Genomic DNA, 24289 nt, shown 5'->3' with positions numbered 1-24289 from the left:
GAGAGATACAGAAGGGTCCAGAGGGGCAATTTTTTCACACACAGGATGGCAAGTGCCTTGAACGAACTGCCGGAGGTAATAGTACTGGCAGGAAGGATTTTGTTTTCTAAAAAGCATTTAGACAGTTAGAGGTAAGATGGGTGTAGAGGGATATAAGCCAAATGTGGGCCTCTGGGACTATCATAGTGGCAAAAACTGGGTGGCATGGACAAGTTGACTAAAGGGCCTGTTACATTGCTGTAAAACTCTATAACTCTATGAATCCTGATTGATATTCCAGTTTCTTCCCATGATACACCAGAAGTGTCCAAAGGGATTTTCTGTCCAACCCTGTTCAAAATGATAGAATCGTACAATCCCTTCTGTGCAGGAGGCCGTTCGGCCCATCAAGTCTGCACCAACAACAATCCCACCCAAGCCCTATCCCCATAACCCCAAGTATTTACCCTACTAATCCCCCTGATACTAAAGTGGCAATTTAACACGGCCAATTCAACTAACCCACGCAGACACGGGGAGAACGTGCAAACTCCACACAGTGACCCAAAACCGGAATTGGACTCGGGTCTCTGGGGCTATGAGGCAGCAGTGCTAACCACTTGGCCACCGTTCCACCCTTATTTCAGGCTGCGCGAGCCCCTAACTCCACAGCCATGCGTGAAAACCGATGTCAGCTGAAGATTAAGAATCGCTGGAAGACCTTACACTTGCACAACTATCAGTCTGGCCGTTTGCTCCGAAAAGCTCATGACCAAAATATAGGCTGGGTTTGAAGTCCGACTTTCGAGCGATTGGGTTTCAGAGTCATTGGCCGGAATTCTCTGACCAGCGGGATTCTCCAGTCCCATCAGCAGTACAGCCCCGTCGGTGGGTTTCCCGCCAGCGTGGGGTGACATCAATGGGAATTCCCACTGACAGCGGCGGGACTGGAGAATTCCACTGCGAGCGGCGGGACTGGAGAATTCCGCTGCGAGCAAACAACGTGCCACGTCCCAGTGGCGGGAAACGGAGTTTCTAAGGAATTAAGCGAGCCTCCCCTTCTGACTGAGGAGGCAGCTGCAGTTAACTCTCACCGAGGTGAAGCAGTTTGCTGTAAAACCAGCAGCATTCTCCAAACGTCAGAGAACCTCAAATTTTCATCAAACACGTTTGACACTTTTCTTGCTGCTTTATCGATTGTGAGAGCTTCTCCCTGCACATCAGTGGGCGTGAAAAGATCCAACTCCATCAACACGAAGCCTGTCCTCCTACAAAGGTCAGTCTCATTTCTCATTCTGTTTACACCCGGTCTTTTTTCAGTGTAGTGTGTCAATGAGAATTGGCCTCCAGCGACCCAGACACCACAAGTTCTTTACCTTCAGTAACCCTGAGCTCCCTGCTCAGTAACCTCGCAATGCATTAACTCTTCCAACAGGGGAGGTGGTGGCGGCGTAGTGGTATTATCATTGGACTAGTAATCCAGAGACCCAAGGTAACGCTTTGGGTTCAAATCCCACCAGGGCAAGTGGTGAAATTTGAATTCAATATAAATCTGGAATTAAAAGGCTACAGATGACCATGAAACCATTGTCAATTGTTATAAAAACCCATCTGATACAGTGAAGTCTTTAAGGGGAGGAAATCTGCTGTCCTTGCCCAGTCTGACCAACATGTGTCTCCCGAGCCACAGCAACGTGGTTGACTCTTAAATGCCTCAGGGGTGGACAATAAATGTCGATGCCCACATCCCACAAGCAAATAAGTAAGGAAAAACAGGCTAATCCACAGTATACTGAGCAATGATAACTGAGGGTTCTGCTTAACCATGAACGTGCTTGATGTAGATCACAATCAAAGAATGAGTGGTCATCATAGATTCCCTACAGAAGCCATTCAGCCCACCAAGTCTGCGCCAACCCTCTGACAGAGTTGATTAGCCAGGCACTCTCCCTCACCCCTAACGCCCACACACTTACCATGGCTAATTCTTCTAACCTACACGTCCTGTGACTCTAAGGGGCAATTTAGCACAGCCAACGCACCAAGGAGGACGAAACCGGAGCACCCAGAGGAAACCCACGCAGACACAGGTTGAACGTGTCAATTCCACACAGACACAGTCGCCCAGGACCGGGATTGAACTCAGGTCCCTAGGCCTGTGAGGCAGCAGTGCCAACCACTGTGCCACCCCTGGGAGCAGGAATCTTACTGAAATGCGAGAATGAAAGGTGACCTTATAAGAAGCCTGAGGGTACTTCAAAGGATGGGATGCTGAGGAGGGGATAGGGAGGTCCAGAGGTAGGGGCGACAGGTTAAACATGATAACTCTCCCAGGCTGGGAGGGGGTGAACTTTTTTTTATCTCTCACAATGCCAGGAGTTTGTGATCTCTGAAGGCAATAGGGTGGTGAAAAAGGCAAATGGCACACTCGCCTTTATCAATCAGGGTAAAGATTACAAAGCATAAAGGTCATGATGGAAGTGTGTAGAACTAGGGTAAGGCCATAGCTGGAGTACTGTGCGCAGCTCTGGTTGCCACATTGTAGGAAAGATGTGACTGCCCTGGAAGGGGTGCAGAGGAGATTCCCAAGGGTGCTGCCTGGGATGGAACATTTAAGTTACGAAGAGAGATTGCGTAGGCTTGGGTTGGAGCAGCGAAGACTGAGGGACAACCTGATTGAAGTGTTCAAGATTATGAGGAGCATGGACAGAATCGATAAGGAGCAGTCGTTCCCCTGAGTTGAAAGGTTAGTCATGAGAGGATACAAGTTAAAAGTAAGGGGTGGGAGGTTTGGGGGGGGATTTGAGGAAAGTTTTTTATATATAATCCAGGAGGTGGTGACAGTCTGGAATACGCTGCCTGGGAGGATGCCTACCTGGATGAATACTTGGCACATCACAACATTCAAGGTTATGGACCAAGTGCTGGCAAATGGGATTAGATGGGCAGATCAGGGCCGTTCATGCATTGGTGTAGACTCGATGGGCTGAAGGGCCTCTTCTGCACTGTAGTATTCTGTGATTCTGTGGAATTCTCCTCCCCAGAGAGTAGTGGAGGACTCGATGGTGGCATATATCCAAGGCTGAGCGAAGTTAATATTGGATCGATAAGGAAATGGAGCTTTACGGGGTAGGAAAGTAAAGCAGCCATGCGCAGACAGATGATGATCTTATTGAATGGTGCAGCAGGCATGAGGGGGCTGAATGGCCTACTCCTAATCTCTCACTCTCATGCTCCTGTGGTTCCAGCTGACCCTTCACCTCTGACATTATTTACAGAGATTAAAGATTTATGAGTCTCATAAAGAGACTTACATTAACGTTGCAATGAAGTTACTGCGAAAATCCCCTAGTCACCACACCCCAGCACCTGTTCGGGTACACTGAGGGAAAATCCAGCATGGACAATGCACCCTAACCAGCACGTCTTTCAGGCTGCAGGAGGAAACCGGAGCACCCGGAGGAAACCCACGCGGCACAGGGAGGACGTGCAAACTCCGCACACACCAGTGACCCAAGCCGGGAATCGAACCTGGGTCCCTGACGCTGTGAGGCAGCAGCGCTAACCACTGCGCCGCCCCAGTGAGGTGGGGAGTCATCACCAAACCAAAATATGTTCCTAATATTTTTAGCATCTTTCAAAAGTGCCTCTTGTCCTCATCTAAAGTTTCCCAACGGTGGAATTCCCCTTCTTTTCTTCATTAATAAAAGTAGTACAGGGAAAACAACTTATTTCCACACAGCATTCAGGTAAAACAGGATTCTGATGCTCCAAATACTGAAAAGGTGGGCGGCATGGTGGCACAGTGGTTAGCACTGCTGCCTCACAGCACCAGGGACCCGGGTTCGATTCCCAGCTTGGGTCCCCGTCTGTGTAAAGTTTGCACGTTCTCCCCATATCTGTGCGGGTTCCCTCCGGGTGCTCCAGTTTCCTCCCACAGTCCGAAGATTATTTTGAATTGAGCGAACGTAGAATCCCTACGATTCAGAAGGAGGCCATTTGGCCCATCGAGTCTGCACCAACCACAATTCCATCCAGGCCTTAACCCCACAAGTCCACCCCCACTAATCCCCCCAACACTAAGGGGCAACCATCCATGGCCAAATCAACCTAACTCGCATGTCTTTTGGACTGTGGGAGGAAACTGGAGCACCCGGAGGAAACCCATGCAGACATGGGGAGAACGAGCAAATTCAACACAGTGAGCTTAGGCTAGATTCGAATCCAGGTCCCTGGCGCTGTGAGGCAGCAGTGCTAACCATTGTGCCACCATGCCATCCTGGGTGCGAGTTCAGTTGATTGGCCATGCTAAATTGCCCCTTAGAAGGATAAATGCATGGGGTTACGGGTATAGGGCCTGGGTGGGATTGCTGTCGGTTCAGGCTCGATGGGCCAAATGGCCCCTTCCTGCACTGCAGCGATTCTTGTCTATCGCACGAGGTGCCACATCTGCTCCTGGTGAACGTTACACGGGATCCCAGTTTTTTTTTATTTTTGGGAGAAGGTACAAATAATACTGGCTGCTCACTTTGGGGAACTGAATATTGCATCAGCTGCGAGTTGCTGAAGATGCGTCAGGCACATTGCAATTCACATTGCTAATCTGAAATATTGGGCATTTGTGGGCAGAATCAGCAGATTTAGGAGTATTTATAACGAGAGGTCAATGACTGCCATTAAATTAGTGCTGAATACAGCCTGCATGCACAGAATGGGAATTCAATATATATAAAAGGAGAGAAGATTATTCATGCCTGGAGGGTTCTGAAGTTTCTCTGTGTGTTCAGAACTGCAAATGGAAAAAGTATTTATATAACATATAAACATCTATAAAATATACACACACACACGCACATGTGTACTTTAGGGCCTATTCTCAGCACTTTTGCAGTAACAGCTGTCAAATAAATGAGGCCATTTGGCCCATCGAGTCTGCACCGACTCTGAGCAAAACCACAACTACAAAGGGTCATGAACCAAGCCCAGTCCATCACACAAACCAGCCTCCCATTCACTGACTCTGTCTACACTTCCCGCTGCCTCGGAAAAGCAGCCAGCATAATCAAGGACCCCACGCGCCCCGGACATTCTCTCTTCCACCTTCTTCTGTCGAGCAAAAGAGGCAAAAGTCTGACATCACATATCAACCAACTCAAGATCAGCTTCTTCCCTGCTGCCATCAGACTTTGGAACAGACCTACCATCACAATGTTGATCTTTCTCTACACCCTAGCTATGACTGTAACACTACATTCTGCACCCTCTCATTTCTTTCTCCCCTATGTAGTCTATGAATGGTATGCTTTGTCTGTATCCCAATACATGTGACAAACCAACTCAAGATCAGCTTCTTCCCTGCTGCCATCAGACTTTTGAATGGATCTACCTTCCATTAAGTTGATCTTTCTCTACACCATAGCTATGACTGTAACACTACATTCTGCACTGTCTCCTTTCTTTCTCTATTAACGGTATGCTTTGTATAGCGTGCAAGAGACAATACTTTTCACTGTACGTTAATATATGTGACAATAATAAATCAAATCAAATTGAGCATCTTACTCAGGCCCATCCTGTGGATTAAGGATACGATATTCATTCAATACCATTGAGACTGAACTCCTGTTGCTGCTAAGAAGGAAAGCTTTGCAGGTTCCTCTCTGCATCCTTCTCGGAAATCCTAACTTTAGACCACCGCTGTTCCCAACTCATGATAAAGCCTTTCCCAGACTGAGGGTGCTCCAATAGCACATAAAATGACAAGGTCCATCGAACCCTTTGAAAAATTGACAATTACTACAGGGGGGCCATACCAGTGACGTGAATTATATCTCAGAGCATAAACGACCATCATATTACTTTATCCATTTCCAAAGTCGGTCAGGATTACATTCACTGGAGTTTAGAAGAGAGTGAGATGGGATCTCACAGAAAATTATAAAATTCTAAAAGGGTTAGACAGGGTAGATTCAGAAAAAATGTTCCCAATGATGAGGGAATCCAGAACCAAGTTTGCAGATAAGGATTGAGGTAAGAAGAAATTTCTTCACCCAGAGGGTGGTGAATGTGTGGAATTCACTGCCACAGAATGTATTTGAGGCTAAAATGTTGTCTAATTCAACAAGAAATTAGATATAGCTTTCGGGGCTAAAGGGATCGAGGGATATGGGAGAGTGGGGTGGGGGGGGAAGAATCAGGATATTGAATTTGATGATCGGCCATGGTCAAACAGGATGGTGAAACAGGCTTGAAGAGCCTCCTCCTCCCTCTAGTTTCTATGTTTCTGAATGCTGGCCAACAGCACACCTACTGTGATCTGGCTGTCCCTGCATAGTGTGGATGTGCCGGCGTTGGACTGGGGTAAACACAGTAAAAAGTCTGACAACACCAGGTTTCAGTCCAACCGATTTATTTGATAGTACACTCACTAGCTTGAGAGGTTACCCCCTTCATCAGGTGAATGGAGAGTTCTGGCCTCACTCAGAGCATAGAAAGCTGTCTGTGCTTTCTATGCTCTGAGTGAGGCCAGAACTCTCCATTCACCTGATGAAGGGGGTAACCTCGAAAGCTAGTGAGTGTACTATCAAATAAATCGGTTGGACTGAAACCTGGTGTTGTCAGACTTTTTACTGTGTCCCTGCATATACATGAAATAGACAGTGCAGACAAAGGAGGATGTTTCCCTACGTCTGTCAACAGGGCACACCTGAATACTCTCGTTAACAGCACCAAAACTGTAATAAAGACATGATTAAGTGACCATTGCCTGAATGTCCGTCTAAAGATTATGACATAAGCTGTTTAATCGCATCCCGTCAGTACTGCTCTGGGCCTACCTCTTTGTATCATATGTAAATAATTTACTGATGTGCGTGACTAGAAACAATTATCTTTACTAGACATTGTGCCCTATTAAAAAGGCTGACTGTACACAATTGAACACAGCAGACTGAAGAAGCCTAAGGAATTCTCCAGTTTTCCTCTCCTAATCATAGATCATAGCTTCCTACAGTGCAGAATGAGGCCATTCAGCCCATCGAATCTGTATCGAGCATAACCCCACCCAGGCCCTAGCCCCATAACCCTACACATTTACCCTAGCTAGTCCCTGACACTAATGGGCCATTTACCACGGCCAATCCACACATCTTTGGAATGTGGGAGGAAACCAGAGCATCCAGGGGAAACCAATGCAAACATGGGGAGAATGTGCAAACTCCACAGAGACCTGAGGCCGGGAATTGAACCCAGGTCCCTGGCGTTGTGAGGCAGCAGTGCTAACCACTGTGCTGCCCTAATCGATAAGGCAGCAATAACGGATCCATCACTCGCGAACACTGTGTCCAAATATCTTTCAAGCACAAATGGAATTTTCACCCACGTGGGCACACGTGTATCAAGAATTGTGCAAAACGCGTTATATCACATGAGAATTAGCAGTGGTCGCTCAATCCAAAACTGGGGACGGTGCTCCCACATCAAGGACATCTCCTCCAACATCTTTCCCACGCTTTCTGGGCAGCTTACAAAGAAACTTGCTGTGCGAATCTCTCACTCAATCTTTAGTCTTCGATGCCTGTCTCAACTATTACATTTCTTGTCACTACTTTATCATTACTGATCAGTCCAAAGATGTGTGGGTTAGGTTGATTGGGCATGCTAAATAGATCCTTGGTGACTGGGGGACTAGCAGGGTAAATAGAACATAGAATCCCACAATGCAGAAGGAGGCCGTTTGGCCCATCGAGTCTTTACCGACCGCTATCCCACCCAGGCTGAATCCCCTTAACCCCACACATTTACCCTGTTAATCCCCCTGACACTAAGAGGCAATTTAGCATGGCCAATCAACCTCAGCCACACATCTTTGGGCTGTGGGAGGAAACCCACGCAGACACGGGGAGGATGTGCGGACTCCACACAGACAGTCACCCGAGGCCAGAATTGAACCTGGATCCCTGGCACTGCGAGGCAGCAGTGCTAACCACTGTGCCACCCATATCACTGTGCCACTCATAGGTAGAGTTACAGGGAAAGGGCCTGGGTGGAATGGCTGGTGCAGGCTTAATGGGCTGAATGGCCTTCTTCTGGGCCTGTCAAATTTATAGATAGCTCAGGAACACAGCACTGCGCCACACATTTAACCAACATTAGGAGCAGAAATAGGAATCGAGTCCTTCGAGCCTGCTCTGCCATTCAATCATGACTGATCTCTACCTGGTCTCAAATCCACCTCCCTACCTGTCGCCCATATCTCATTAACCCATTTCTTTTTAAATCAGGAGTACATCTATCGCCTTCTTCAAACCATTTAATAATGCAGACTCCACCGCGGTAAGGGGCAACCAAAGTAAAAAATGATACTCAAAAAAGGACCCTCAATAGTGTCAGTTACATTATTGAGATTTGTTACTTTCACGTCAATTACGTCATTATGGTTAAGAGGAACAGATGACGGTCTAGTCCCCGAGCACACATAAATAGGGGATGGCTGGGGCACTGGGCTGGAGTGAGAGGAGAGCCCCGAGACTGAACAAGTCAATAAACACTCTCAATAAAGGAAAAACTCTATGCCTCGGCTTTTGACTTCAGCAACCGGCTTGGATCCAAATGCATTTATTGAGGGTAATATGTAGCAATTTGCAAACCCTGATGGGATGGGAATGAAAGCAAAGTGGAACATGTTCTCCAAATGCTACACAATCATATGGAACAAATCGTGACCTTACAGGCAAATTCTGATGCCGGAATTTTCCAGCCTGTTTGGCTGAATTCCCCACTCTAGCTTGCTGGGCTTGAACAGTTTGAAAATCACAGTCCTAATCTTACCAAGCCAGAGAGTTAGCCCTTCTATCAGAAGGTGCCTTCTTTCCTGCCTGGAGAAGGATATTGAACATTGAACTGCATTGAGGGTTTTTTTTTTAAAAAGTAGTAGAAGAAAAGTGGTGGATTGGTGGCACTGTGGTTAGCACTGCTGTCTCATAGCACCACAGGCCTGGCTTCGATTCCAGCCTTGCGTGATTCTCTGTATGGAATATTCTCCCCATGTCTGCATGGGTTTCCTCCGGGTGTTCTGGTTTTCTCCAAAGATGTGCGGATTAGGTGGATTGGTCATGTTAAGTTGTCCCTTAAATGTCCAAAAATGTGCAGATTGGGTGGATTGGCCGTGCTAAATTCACCCTTAATGTCTAAAGATATGTGGATTAGGCGGATTGGCCATGTTAAATTGACCCTTAATGTCCAAAGATTTGTTAGTTAGGTGGTTTCGACACAGTAAATCATCCCTTAATGCCCAAGATTTGTTACTTAGGTGGATCGGCCATGTTAAATTGACCCTTAATGTCCAAAGATTTGTTAGTTAGGTGGATTGGACATGGTAAATTGCCCCTTAATGTCCAAAGATGTTCAGGTTAGGCATATTTGACGTGGTAAATGCATGGAGTTATGGGGAAAGCGCAGGGCCGGGGTAAAATGCTGTTTGAGAGCCGGAGCAGACTTGATGGGCCAAATGGCCTCCTTCTGCATGGTAGGGATTCTACGGACTGGAAGCAGGAGGCACGACGTCTAAATTATGCAAAGTCACCACATTACAACAGATACCAATGGACGCAGGAGCCAATTTATATTCCACAGCACTGCAATATAAAATATGCATTCAAAAATATTAACTGGTAGAACAAGCTTCCTTGTGATATGGGATTAGCACAGCAGTCTCTCTGCACTTGATGCATTCGTGTTATCAATTCTGTTCTGACAATACACCTACCAGTGCTTAAACTCCACAGCCAGCCACATAATACACCACGTGAAAGTGTTTTTGTATTAATCATGCACAACCATTCAGTCCACAGAGTACAATAACATCAGCACACTGGGGGCATTAATGGTCCGTAAACACATGGAAATTTAATGCGACCATAAAGCACTCCTTTTCACTGAAGGTGCCCAGAATGTTACGGAGTTTCTCTTCAAATATCGATATTTAGCAAAGTGTGACCGTGAAGATCTTTAAGCCAATGCATTTCTTAATAACAAAATACAGAACTGCCTTCCAAACGGAGATACATGGAGCTTAACAGATAAATAGCTAGTGGTACCTGTTATTGATACGAGGAGCTGGCAAAGGAACTTTCGTCGGCAATCAATAATCCTAAAAATGAAAGAAAATAATTAATATAGAATCACAGAATTCCCCACAGTGCAGAAGGAGGCCATTTGGCCCATCGAGTCTGCACCAACCACAATCCCACCCAAGCCCTATCCCCACATATTTTCCTGCCAAACTCCCTGAGCCCTGTAAGAAGTCTCACAACACCAGGTTTAAGTCTAACCAGTTTATTTGATAGTAATTCCACAAGCTTTCGGAAATGGTGTTCCATCTACACCCGTTTCCAAAAGCTTATGGGATTACTATCAAATAAACTGGTTGGACTTTAACCTGGCGTTGAGGGACTTCTTATTGTGTTTACCCCAGTCCAACGCTGGCATCAATCTCCCTGACACTAAGAGGCAATTTAGCATGGCCAATCCATCTATCCTGCACATCGTTAGAAGGTGGGAGGAAGCCACAGCACCCGGAGGAAACCCACGCAGACACAGGGAGAACATGCAAACTCTGCACAGTCACCCAAAGCCGGAATCGAACACGGAATCCCCAGCGCTGCGCGACAGCAGCGCTAAGCACTGTGCCACCCTGGTAAATAAATTTGAGTTTATTCATTAGTCACAAGTAAGGCTTACATTAACACTGCAATGAAGTTACTGTGGAATTCCCCTCCTCGCCACACTGGGGCGCTTGTTTGGGTCAATGCACTTAACCGGCACATCTTTCAGAATGTGGGAGGAAACCGGAGCACTCGGGAGGAAACCCACGCAGAGAACATGCAAACTCCACACAGACAGTGATCTACACGGGAATCGAACCCAGGTCCCTGGCACTGAGAGGCAGCAGTGCCAACCACTGTGCCGCCCATGTACCTGGGTCTTCTGCTCCATCTTATTATGCCCTTCTTTAATCTAAAGACATATTGTTCCGTCAGGCAAATTAAATTCACTACAGATCTTTACTGGCCAACTAAAATACAGTGTCAAGAACAAATAAACTCCTCCTCATTTATTTCCTGTAAAAAAAAAACATGAACTCATCATTGGACCACTGCAGGAACACATCTCCAACAGTCTCCCACAGGAAGCTGGGGATGAATCCGTTCCTGCCCTGAAGCAGAGTGCTTGAATAGCTAACATCAACTCAGACAGGGTCATCATTTTTAGCTTCTCCCGTTGCTACAGCGATTGCAGTGTCACGGAAACACAGGAGTGTTTGGGAAAAGACGGCATAACATTAAAAAGGGCACCAACAAAGGCTGGAGCAATCATTTGTAACTGCAGTTACACAGGGTCAACGCAACCCCGAGTCTGTACAAATCTTTAGAAGAGAGAAAAGGCTATTTGCTTTATTCCCCGAGTTGCGTCCTCCCTGTTAAAGGCTCGGCTCGTGATGTGTGCCTCAGCTGTGGTTCAGTTGGCAGGATTTCCATCTCTTGAGTCACAGGATTCTGGAGTCAATTCCCATTCCCAGGCTTTTGATTTGATTTATTATTATCACATGTATTAACATACAGTGAAGAGTGTTGTTCCTTGCGCGCTACACAGACAAAACATACCGTTCATAGAGAAGGAAAGGAGGGAGAGTGCAGAATGTAGTGTTACAGTCATAGCTAGGGTGTAGAGAAAGATCAACCCAGAGCAAGGTAGGTCCATTCAAGAGTCTGATGGCAACAAGGAAGAAGCTGTCCTCGAGTCGGTTGGTACGTGACCTCAGACTTTTGTATCTCTCTCCTGATGGAAGAGGGTGCAAGAGAGAATGCCCAGGCTGCGTGGGGTCTTTAACTATTCTGGCTGCTCTTCCGAGGCAGCGGGAAGTGTAGACAGAGTCAATGGACGGGAAGCTGGTTTGCGTGGTTAAACAAGGCACTACAACACAGCACTGAGGGAGAGCTGCACTGACAGGTGAGACATGAAACCAAGGCCCTGTCTGCCTACAAGGGCCATTTTAAAAGATGCCATGGCAATATTTTGAAGAGGAGAATTATTGATACTCCGGCCAACATCTATCCCTCAATCACATCGCAAAAACAAGAAACACGCGATCACACTCTGTTTCTGGAAGCTTGCTGTGTCCCCAACATTACAGAAGTCCTTTCTTCTCTGGAAAGTGTTTTTGGGGCATTCCGTGAGGGTATAAGGCGCTATATAAATGCAAGTTTTTTTTTTACCTGGGGAAAAAAACTCAGAATGATTCTACTTCTTTTAATTTATGCATTTGTGAGACATGGGCATCGCTGGCTGGCCAGCATTTATTACCCATCCCTAAGGGTGGCATGGTGGTTAGCACTGCTGCCTCACAGCACCAGGATCCAGGTTCGATTCCCAGCTTGGGTCACTGTCTGTGTGGAGTTTGTACATTCACCCCACATCTGTGTGGGTTTCCTCCGGGTGCTCCAGTTTCCCCTGTCAGTCCAAAAGATATGCTGGTTAGGTGCATTGGCCACGCTAAATTCTCCCTCAGTGTACCCAAACAGGCACTGAAATGGGGGATTTTCACAGTAACTTAATTGCAGTGTTAATATAATCCTAATTGTGACACTAGTGAATAAATTTTGAGTTGCTCTGGTTCAGAGGGCAGTTGAGAGTCAACTACTGTGGTTCTGGAGTCACATATAGACCAGATTTCCTTCCCTAAAGGACATTAGTAAACCAGATCGGTTTTTCCGTCAATCGACAATGGTTTCATGGTCATCAGTAGATTCTTAATTCCAGATATTTTTAATTGAATTCAAATTCCCCCATCTGCTGTGGCGGGATTTGAACCCGGGTCCCCAGAACATTAGCTGAGTTTCTGGATTAATAGTCCAGTGATAACACCACAAGGCCATCAATTCTCTCACCGCAGCAAATTATCCTCAACAAGGGCAAGCGCACATTCTGGATTCCCAGCATCATCACCACCACCAGCTAGGTGGCACGCTGGCACAGCGGTTAGCACAGCGCCAGCGACCCGGGTTCGATTCCAGGCTTGGGTCACTGTCTGTGTGGGATCTGCACATTCTCCAAGTGTCTGCGTGGGTTTCCTTCGGGTGCTCCGGTTTGAAAGATGTGCGGGTTAGGTGGATCGGCCATGCCAAATTACTGTCTGTACAGCACACAAGAAACAATACTTTTCAGTGTGTACTAATACATGTGACAATAATAAAATCAAATCAAGATTCTCTGCTCAAACCATGGGGCACCGAGTTAAAACAGTCATGTTACATTGAAGAAAAACTCTCCTGATTTGTAGGTATGCTGCGTCTTTGTTGCTAGTGGGAGAACCTGGGAGCCGGCATTGTGTGTGGAGCATCCCCTACTGTGACATTGTTAGGTTCTGCACCACTGACCTTAGACAGCAAATGCAGCCCACAGCAAAACATCCAGGTTCGTTTTATCACAGCGCCAAACACCAGCGGACAAACCATCTGTTCCCACTTTCAGAGAGCAATTGTAAAGCTCCAGAGCAGGTTGAGAGAGAGATACCAGCAATGCTCAAAATAATCTTTTTACCTCCCCAAAATTTATCATTACAAGCATTTCGGCATTTTGTTGCGGGGATCAGTTTCCCTACAACAAAATGAGCAAGTCTGAACGAGGACAGCAGTGACCAGCGCCGTCCCTTTGTTGGTCTCTCCAAGCAGTTAGAATCATAGCATCACTAGTGCAGGAGGAGGCCATCTGGCCCATCAAAACTGCACTGACTCTCCAACAGAGCTCCTACCAAGGCCCTATCCCCGTAACCTCACATATTTACCCCACTAACACACATTTCTTTGGACCATAAAGAGCAATTTAGGCATGGCCAATCCACCTAACTGACACACCTTAGGTGCATTGGCAATGCTAAATTTCCCCTTGGTGTCGCGGGATGCATAGGTTAGAGAGATTAGTAGTGTAATATGTGGGGTCATGGGGATAGGACCTAGGTGGGACTGCTGTCAGTACAGGCTCAATGGGCTGAATGGCCTCCTTCTGCACCGTATGGATTCTATGTTCCTATGGCATCTTTGCATTCTAAGGAGCAATTTAGCATGCCCAATCCACATAACCTGCACATCTTTGGGTTCAAAAGAGATGACGATAAGTTCACTTATTAGTGTCACGAATAGTCTTATGCTAACACCGCAATGAAGTTACTGTGAAAATCCCCGAGTCACCGCACTCTGGCGCCTGTTCGGACCAATGCACCTAACCAGCACATCATTCAGATTGCGAGAGGAAACCCACGCAGACACGGGGAGAATGTGCAGACTCCGCACAAACAGTGACCTGAGCCAGGAATCGAACCCGGATCCCTGGTGCCGTGAGACAGCAGTGCTAACCACTGTGCTGCTGTGTCTCCCCGCGTTGAAAATAGATGATGACAGGTGAGAAAAATGATCTGTCAAATGCGTGGGCCACCAGTCTAATTGTGACATGAGTCAGAGAGAGAGAGGGAGGGAGGGAAGCAAGCCCCCCCTCGCCAGCCAGGGGAAGCAATGCTTTCAGCAGCACTGCCACACAGCTTAATGAGGCCCAAGTTGCAACTGAATCTCCTGTTCAACGCATCACGCATTCAAACACAGCAGCACTGGAAGATCAACCAGAATATTGTATGGATTGTGATTTTAAAAAAAAGGGAGAAAAAAAATCAAGTGTGATGAGTGCTGACAAGTCAAAAGAAAGCGTTCTCAGAGAAGGATATTGGGCAGTTTAATATTTGTAGCCTACCAAAATAATTCTGTAAAGAATTCAGTGGCTCGAGATACCACCGACCAGAAGGCCCAAAATTCACAAATTCCGACACTTCAAGTTTACTTTCAATTGCAAATAAACTCCTAGGTGGAATTAAACCCACGGGCCATACTCTCAATAAAGATCAAGTGAAAACTCGTCTCGGTGTCTCTAAGTCGAGGAGGGAACTGTCAACGCAAGTTCCTGGTATATGAGACCGACTGGTAGGTCTGTATACTAAGCTACTGATTCCAACTAGAGTTGAACCTTGTCCATACAGGAATGACCAGTTGAACAAGGTGCCAGGCAGCAGCCAGGAGCCCGAGAAAAACTTGAAAAATTCTAACAGGGTTAGACAGGGTAGATTCATAAAGAAGGTTGCCAATGGTGCAGGAAGCCCAGAACTTAGGGTCATACTTGGAGGATAAGGGGTAAACCTTTCAGGACTGAGGTGAGGAGAACTTTTTTCACCCAGAGAACAGTGAATGTGTGGAATTCACTACCACAGAAAGTAGTCAAAGCCAAAACATTGTGTGATTACAAGTAGTAATTAGATGTGGGTTCAATGGATCAAGGGATATGGGGGAGGGGGGAGGGGCAAAGACATCAGGAATTTGATTTATTATTTTCACATGTAATAGTATACAGTATATATTGTATCTTGCACACAATACAGACAAAGCAAACCACTCAGAGAAGGAAAGGAGAGAGTGCAGAATGCAGTGTTACAGTCATAGCGAGGGTGCAGAGAAAGATCAACTTAATGCAAGGTAGATCCATTCAAAAGTCTGACAGCAGCAGGGAAGAAGTTGTTCTTGAGTCGGTTGGTACGGGACCTCAGACTTTTGTATCTTTTTCCCAATGGAAGAAGGTGGAAGGGAGAATGTCTGGGGTGCGTGGGATCTTAATTATGCTGGCTGCTTTTCCAAGGCAGCGGGAAGTGTAGACAGAGTCAATGGATGGGAGGCTGGTTTGTGCGATGGATTGAGCTACCTTCACAACATTTTGTAGTTCCTTGTGGTCTTGGGCAGAGCAGGAGCCCATACCAAGCTGTGATACAACTAGAAAGAATGCTTTCTATGGTGCATCTGTAAAAGTTGGTGAGAGAGTTTTGCCAAATTTCCTTAGTGTCCTAAGAAAGTAAAGGCATTGGTGGGCTTTCTTAACTAGTGTTGTCATAGGAGAGGGAGGTGGGGGGGCAGGATCATGGTCAGCTATTATCAAATTGAATGGCAGAGCAGACTCCAAGGCCGAACAGCCCACTCATAGGTTTTGTTACTGGCAATTTCAAATTTATTTTATGTTTGACATCAGTGAGATTTCACTTCCTTCGCCAAATGCAATACTGGTTTCTGACCAAGTGAGATGGAATCATAGAATCCCTCAAGTACAGAAGGAGGCCATTTGGCCCATCAAGGCTGCACTGGCAACAACCCCACTCCATTCCTGTAACCTTACATATTTACCATGCTAATCCCCCCCATAACTAAGGGGCAATTTAGCCTGGCCAATCCACCTAACTTGCACATCACTTGGACTGTGGGAGGAAACCGGAGCACCCCGAGGAAACCCACGCAGACACGGGGAGAACGTGCAAACTCCACACAGACAGTGACCCAAGGCCAAAACTAAACCCGGGTCCCTGGCGCTGTGAGGCAGCAGTGCCAACCACTGTGCCACCGTGCCGCCCACAGGTCTGTTGATGTGCGAGACACAGCAGAAATATAGAGAAACACCCACGCAAAATCTTTTTAATGGTACAAGCAGGCACAACAATACCCCCACGTACAGCCGATTGATTAATATTGTAGGATTTCAATTGCAAGACACGTCCGTTCTGTGGTGTTAAAAAGACCTCACTTCGGCTGTTGAGGCAACATTCCCACATCGATCTGTCGCAGCACGAGGGAGAAAGCCTGATCAATATCATGGTTATTCCTCAAGCAAGATAGGAAGACAAAGAACAAGAAGCACAAACGTCAAGTCTAATACACAAGGCAGGATTCCCTCACCGTTACGTAACGGGTCTGGCAATAACGAGACATCATTCAGACAGAGTGCAAGCTTAAGCATATCTGGCGAAATTTTCCACTCAAACGCAACAGCCTTGCTCAACGGTTTCAGAGAGGCAGTGACAGGGTCTGTTATTGATAACACATCAATCGTTTTACGATAGAGTAATTGGTGCTGCACTCACATCTCAATCATCGGTTGATGGCGGCACCCTAGTTAGCCCCAAGGTTCGATTCCCAGCTTGGGTCACTGTCTGTGCAGAGTCTGCACATTCTCCCCGTGTCTGTGTGGGTTTCCTCCCACAGTCCAAAGATGTGCAGGTTAGGTGAATTGGTCATGCCAAATTCTCCCTCCGTGTACCCGAACAAGAGCCGGAGTGTGGCAACTAGGGGATTTTCACAGTAACTTCATTGCAGTGTTAATGTAAACCTACTCGTGATACCAATAAATTAACTTTTTAAAAAATTGAATTTACTAATGTGTTATGCTTTTGAATCTAAAAGGCTTGACTATTTGTTTTCAAATCATCAAGCTGGAATTATATATTCTTTTTGCAGTTGATGGGGTTATAGTACAGCACTGAAGACTTTCTCCAGAGGTAGCAGGGTCCCCACCCCAAGTTACAACACAGCGATCTACCAGACAATATGAAAAAATGTCTGGGAGCAATAGTCCAACCAATTACAATCCATCAGTCTATTCTCAATCATTAGTAAAGCGATGGAAGGTGTCATTGAATGTTCCAACATAAGCAGCATTGACATAGCACCTCTCAAAGAAAGCAACCAGCGAATCGTTTGGACTCTGGGAGGAAACTGAAGCACTCGGAGGAAACCCATGCAGACTTGGGGAGAGTATGCAGACAGTTAAAGGCATCAGGGTGGCACAGTGGTTAGCGCGGCTGCCTCACAGCACCAGGGACCTGGGTTCGATTCCCGACTTGGGTTGTTGTCTGCGTGGAGTTTGCACATTCTCCCCACGTCTGCATGGGTTTCCTTCCACAGTCCAAAGATGTGCGGGTTAGGCGGATAGGCCATGCTAAATTGCTCCTTAGTGTCCCAGGATGGATAGGTTAGAGGGGCAAATGTGGGATTGCAGCCTAAGTGGGATTGTTGTTGTTAACGGACCGAATGGCCTCCTTACGCACTGTTGGAAGTCTGTGGAGTGAACCAAGCTAGGAATCAAACGCTGCAAGGCAGCAGTGAGGCACCATAACACCCAACAGAAGAGGGCAAAGGGAAGGCTGATACCGGAGTTGAGGGGATTGAGCTATGAGGAGAGGCTGAATAAACTAGGCTTGTACTCGTTAGAGTTTAGAAGAATGAGGGGAGATCTCATTGAGACGTATAAGATGATGAATGGGATGGATAGGATAGAGGTGGAGAGACTCTTCCCGCTCAAAAAAGACAGTAGGACTAGGGGGCACAGCCTCAAGATAAAGGGGAGGCGGTTTAGAACAGAGTTGAGGAGGAACTTCTTCACTCAAAGGGTGGTGAATCTCTGGAATTCTCTGCCCGTTGAAGTGGTGGAGGCTGCCTCGCTAAATATTTTTAAGAAGTGGGTTGATGGGTTTTTGATAAGAGAGGGGATTAAGGGTTATGGGGAGAGGGCGGGAAAGTGGAACTGAGCCACGACAGATCAGCCATGATCTTATTGAATGGCGGGGCAGGCTCGAAGGGCTAGATGGCCTACTCCTGCTCCTATTTCTTATGTTCTTATGTTCTTATGTAATGCTGAATAAAAGGGTGGAGGGAAGCAAAGTAACTTGGAAGAGAGACAGAGAGATAGGCAGCTACGGCAAAAGACATTAGGGACTGTTAAAATGGCCATGTTCTGCAACTTTACTCAGAAAAGTGACGAGTAAGATAATAAAAGTTGATGACACATAGGTACGGAAGCTCTAATCCCCTCCTCAAGGAGTATTCTCAGCTTGATGAGATCCTTGGCATTTATGGATGGTTTTTTTTTTAAAGTCCCGAGTATCAGTTCCAGGATTAATTAGTACCAGCAGAAATAGGAATGCCTGTTTCAGCGAGAGCCGAGATTAGCAGTGTTTTCAATGACTAAAGAAAGGAGATATCGGCACAGAAACTGAGCGGTAACACTGAACCAGGGCTGACTTCTCAATAGCGTGAGGTACGACACCGGGTGGAAAGAACGATTGTCACGTGGGATGTTTTTTTTTCCCCCTCAGGAAAGACGAGATTACAAATGTGCAGATAAACAAATTCCATTAACCACAAGCAGTTTGAGGACAGATAAAGGGAGAGGTCAGGACTGAACTGAGGGTCGAAGAAGCCGGTAAGAATAATAATGAAGGAAGTGAAGGTGAACGAGAGAATAAACCAAAGGTAATATTTGCTGAGCTCCTCGCATCAGTTTTCAAAAGGTAAAGTTGTCAGGGTCGCAGGTGACCGTAGACTCTTTTCCCCTCTGAGGGGGAGAGCTGGCCGGTGGTGATTTAACCTAAGGGTCATCACACCTCAGGCAAGAGGCAAGGTTGAGAAGGCTGGGCCTTGATGAATAACATCATCCAGCATGGGAACTGAACCCGTGCCACTCTGCATCGCAGACTAGTCCTCCAGCCAACTGAGCTGAACCAATTCCCAAATAAAGACAGCATCAGAAAACAGCTGATTATTGGGAAACACAATAGTTAAAGAAGCCCACCTACTTTCTCAGGAGGACAAGGAAATTTGGAACGTTCATCAAGACCCTCACCAATTTTTACAGATGCACCATAGAAAGCATTCTTTCCGGTTGTATCACAGCTTGGTATGGGCTCCTGCCCTGCCCAAGACCGCAAGGAACTACAAAGGGTCAAGAATGTAGCCCAGTCCATCATTCAAACCAGCCTCACATCCATTGACTCTGTCTATACTTGCTTGGAAAAGCAGCCGGCATAATTAAGGACCCCTGCCCACCCCAGACATTCTCTCTTCCATCGAGAAAAAGATACAAAAGTCTGAGGTCACATACCAACCGACTCAAGAGCAGCTTCTTCCCTTCTGCTGTCAGACTTTTGAATGGATTTACCTCGCACTAAGTTGATCTTTCTCTACACCCTCGCTATGACTGTAACCCTATGTTCTGCGCTCTCTCCTTTCCTTCTCTACGAAAGCTATGCATTGGCTATATAGCACGGAAGAAACAATACTTTCTCTTCATGCTAATACATGTGACAATGATAAATCAAATCAAAAATTTTAAATAAATGAGTCTGACTCAAGAACATCTCAGCACACACGATCTGATGGGATATGTCCAATGTGTGGATATGAAGTGATTCCAGGAAAGTTTAGCAGCTCTAGGTTGTACTGTGTATGAACGCATGTCAGTAAATGCCACCAATGTACTCTGTTGCATTCTTCTATTCCAAACATACCAATGGTACAACAAAGATTGATAAAACAATAATATGGGTTACTTATATGAAGGTAACACTATATACCTGAGAGAGTATGTATATAGTTCTAACCTATAGCTCTGCTGCTGTCTTCTATCTAAATCATTGGATTCTATATTCTGCAGTTTAACATGCGCTCTCTTAAAAAGGTACATATACATCAGATCACATCAGTAACCAGTCTATTAGAGTGCAGGTGATTACCAGCTGGTTAGTTTAATACCTGTAGGTGAGGAAAATTGGAGTATCTCAAATTAAGAAAGAAATTTGCACGTAGCAAGATACAGGGTGAAACAAAAAGAGGAAAATCGCAGAATTCCTACAGTGCAGAAGGAGGCCATTCAGCCCATCGAGGCTGTACCGACCACAACCCCACCTCGGCCAATCCCCACACCCCCATATATTTACCCTAGCTACTCCCACCGACACGAAAGGGACAATTTAGCATGGCTAGTCCACCTAACCTGCACATCTTTGGATTGTGGGAGGAAACCCACGCAGGCATGGGGAGAGCATGCAGACTCTGCGCACACACAGTGGCACAAGCCGGGATTGAACCCGGGACCCTGGCGCTGTGAGGCAGCAGCGCTAACCACTGTGCCACCATGCTGTTCAAGGTTCCAGGGAAAGAGATGCCAGAAAAAGGCAGATAGGGGAACGGCAGAAGGTCTGGAGCGGACAAAGATTTGTGGAAAAGACTTGGACAAGGTGCCACACTGGAAATTACTAGAGAAGATTAGGAGCTTGGCATTAAAGATGCTTCCCTTGGTCGGGGAGTCTAGAACCAAGGGGCAAAATTTCAAAATAAGGGGAAGCAACTTAGGACTGAGAGCAGGAGAAACTTTTTTACATAGAGGATTGTGAGTCTTTGGAATAATCCACCCCAGAGGGCTGTGGAAGCTCACCTGAGTATGTTTAAGATAGAGATTGATAGTTTTCTGATTCGCAATAAGAGTGAAAGGGATAGTGGGTGTAAAAGGCATTGAAGTCTTTAATTAACCATGATCATATTGAATGGCGGAGCTGGTTGAATGGCCTACACTTGTTCCCATAACTAGGTCAAGAATGGTAGCCCTTGTTTTAACAGAATACGAAGTCAAGTGACTAAGGAGCAGTGCCCCGAAAGCTGGTGATGTTTACTACCAAATGAACTTGTTGGACTTTAACCTGGTGTTGTGAGATTTCTTACTGTGTTTACCTCAGTCCAACACCAGCATCTGCACATCAGCCTTGTTTTAAAACAAACTGGTTAAGACCGAAAACACACATCAGAAGTTAGGGGCATTTTCCACGCTTGCAGACGGCACCAAACTAAAAATTCTTGGGAAAGCTAAGAGATGTAGCAAAGGATTATCGATAATGAGTTAAAACATAGCATGGGGCGCATTTTCCTGGCTGAACACATGGCGAGCTGCTCAAAAGTCTACTGACTTTGGAAAATCTCACCACAGAATCCCTACAGTGCAGAAGGTGGCCATTTGGCCCATCGAGCCTGCAGTGACACCCAGGACCTATCCCCGTAACCCCACATATTTACCCTAATGATCCCTCCGGCACTAAGAGGCAATTTAGCATGGCCAATCCGTCTAACGTGCACCTCTTTACAGCTATGTCCCTTCCCACAATGGGAAGGGCTGTAAAATTCCACCCACGGGATTCAGTGGAAGCAAGTACAAAGTAATACATTTTGGTTCTTAAAAAAAAGAGCAGTTAACGGAAGTAAGCCCAATGCTGCGGAAGATTAAAGAGATTTGGGAAATACACTAAAGGCAGTGCCTCAGGCTGCACAGAGCTCTAATGGAATACTAAGTTTTAGTACACGCAGCACAGAATATGAGAAGCCAGAACCCGTGCGCTTTTTTCGAATAGGAGCGACGCAACCTTCACACTTTGAACAAGACGCCGCTACTGTCACTCCTGGGAGATCGGGAACTTTGCACAGGCGAATGTACCTTCCCCGTCCACGTGCTCCACCATCACACCGAGTGTAAATAGGCAAAACGGCCATCGAAAAAAAGATTTGAAAAATACATCCAGTGGGGTCAGAGCTCAACATTTAAGAATGGAGATACAGCTGAATATGTTAGCATTTGGCTGTCAGCCCAGCTGTACACATCACATTCAAAGGTGCTGCGGCCAATTATAGCATTTTTGATCCTATTAATCTCCAGGTCCTGACAATCTTCATCCCAAAATACTTAAGGGAGTGGCCCTGGGAATAGTAGAACCATTGTTGGTCATTTTCTGGAGTAGTTCCTACAGATTGGAGGGTAGCTAATGTAAGCCCGCTATTCAAAAAGGGAGGTTGAGAGAAAACAGGGAACTATAGACCAGCGAGCCTAATGTCGGTACTGGGGAAGTTGCTAGAGTCCATTATAAGGATTTCATAACTCGGCATTTGGAAAGCAGCGGGATAATCAGACAAAGTCAGCATGGCTTTACAGAAAGGAAATCACGCTGCACAGATCTATTGGAAAGCTTTGAGGAGTTAACTAGTAGAGTTGACTGAGGAGAGCCAGCGGATGTGGTTTATTTAGACTTTCAGAAGGCTTTTGACAAGATCTCACATAACGATGTAAAGTTAAAGCACGTGGGATTACAGGTAATGTCTCGAGAGGAGTAGAAAGCTGGTTAGCAGGTAGGAGGCAAAGAGTTGGCATAAATGGATCTTTTTCTGATTGGCAGTCAGTGACTAGTAGGGTTCCGAATGGAAATGCAGTATAAAACCATAGAACATTATAGCACAGAAACAGGCCTTCCGGCCCTTCTTGGCTGTGCTGAACCATTTTTCTACCTAGTTCCACTGACCTGCACCTGGACCATATCCCTCTCATCCATGTACTGTGCAAGATTTTCTTAAAAGCGAGCCTGTTTTCACCACTTCATCTGGCAGCTCATTCCACACTCCCACCACTCTCATTGTGAAGAAGCCCCCCCAATATTCCCTTTGAACTTTTCCCCCTTCACCCTTAACCCACGTCCTTCAGTTTTTTTCTCCCCTAGCCTCAGTGGAAAAAGCCTGCTTGCATTCACTCTATCTATACCCATCATAATTTTATACACCTCTATTCCCTGGTGCGTAGAAGAATGAGGGGAGATTTGATAAAGTCCTAATCTATTCAACCTTTCTCTGTAACTCAGTTTCTCAAGTCCCAGCAACATTCTTGTAAACCTTCTCTGCACTCTTTCAACCTTATTAACATCCTTCCTGTAATTAGGTGACAAAAACTACATACAATACTCTAAATTTGGCCTCTCCGATGTCTTATACAAGCTCACCATAACATTCCAACTCTTATACTCAATACTTTGATTTATAAAGGCCAATGTTCCAAAAACACTCTTTACGACCCTATCTACCTGTGATGCCACTTTTAGGGAATTATGTATCTGCATTCCCAGATCCCTCAGTTCAACTGCACTCTTCAGTGTTCTACCATTTACCTTGTATGTTTTACCTTGGTTTGTCTTTCCAAAGTGCAATACCTCACACATGACTGCATTAAACTCCATCTGCCATTGTTCAGTCCATTTTTCTAGCTGGTTCAAATCCCTCTGCGAGCTTTGAAAACCTTCCTCACTGTCCGCTACACCTCCAATCTTTGTATCATCAGCAAATTTGCTGATCCAATTTACCACATTATCATCCAGATCATTGATATAGATGACAAACAACAGTGGACCCAACTAGTCACAGGGATCAGGATATTGAATTCAATGAGCAGCCATGATCAAAATGAATGGCACAGCAGGCTCAAAGGGCTGAATGGCCTACTCCTGCTTCTAGTTTCTATGTTTCCAACAGAATCACAGAGTGTAGAAGAGGCCATTCGGCCCATTGAGTTGATATCAACAAGAAACAAACAGCTGACCTCCCATCTAATCCCATTTAGTGTCATGGAATCCATTTGGCTCATTGAGTCTGCAATGACTCTCTGATGGAGTATCTTACCCTGGCCCTCTGCCCCACCCTGTCTCCATAACCACACAAATTTACCATGGCTAATCTCGCTGACTACATATCATGTGACACTAAGGGATAATTTAGCACGGCCAATTCCCAAACCTGCACGTTTGGACTGCGGGAGG

The 24289-nt window shown here is 46.0% G+C and overlaps 1 protein-coding gene across 5 annotated transcripts in view; it reads right to left on the bottom strand.

The window, feature by feature from the left end:
* LOC145352783 (alpha-(1,6)-fucosyltransferase) overlaps positions 1–24289 on the bottom strand; it is a 565169-nt gene that overhangs the window by 444430 nt on the left and 96450 nt on the right. For all 5 annotated transcript variants that reach the window (XM_080203100.1, XM_080203101.1, XM_080203102.1 and 2 more), the window contains one exon: positions 10077–10129. The gene's annotated coding sequence lies outside the window, so the exon portion shown is untranslated. The remainder of the gene's footprint in view (positions 1–10076; positions 10130–24289) is intronic.

This window comes from Carcharhinus amblyrhynchos, chromosome 14, assembly GCF_965287045.1.
Source record: "Carcharhinus amblyrhynchos chromosome 14, sCarAmb.v2.hapA, whole genome shotgun sequence".
Lineage (NCBI taxonomy): Eukaryota > Metazoa > Chordata > Chondrichthyes > Carcharhiniformes > Carcharhinidae > Carcharhinus > Carcharhinus amblyrhynchos.
The sequence above is the reverse complement of the archived record's forward strand: the minus strand, read 5'-3'. Positions and strand labels throughout refer to the sequence as shown.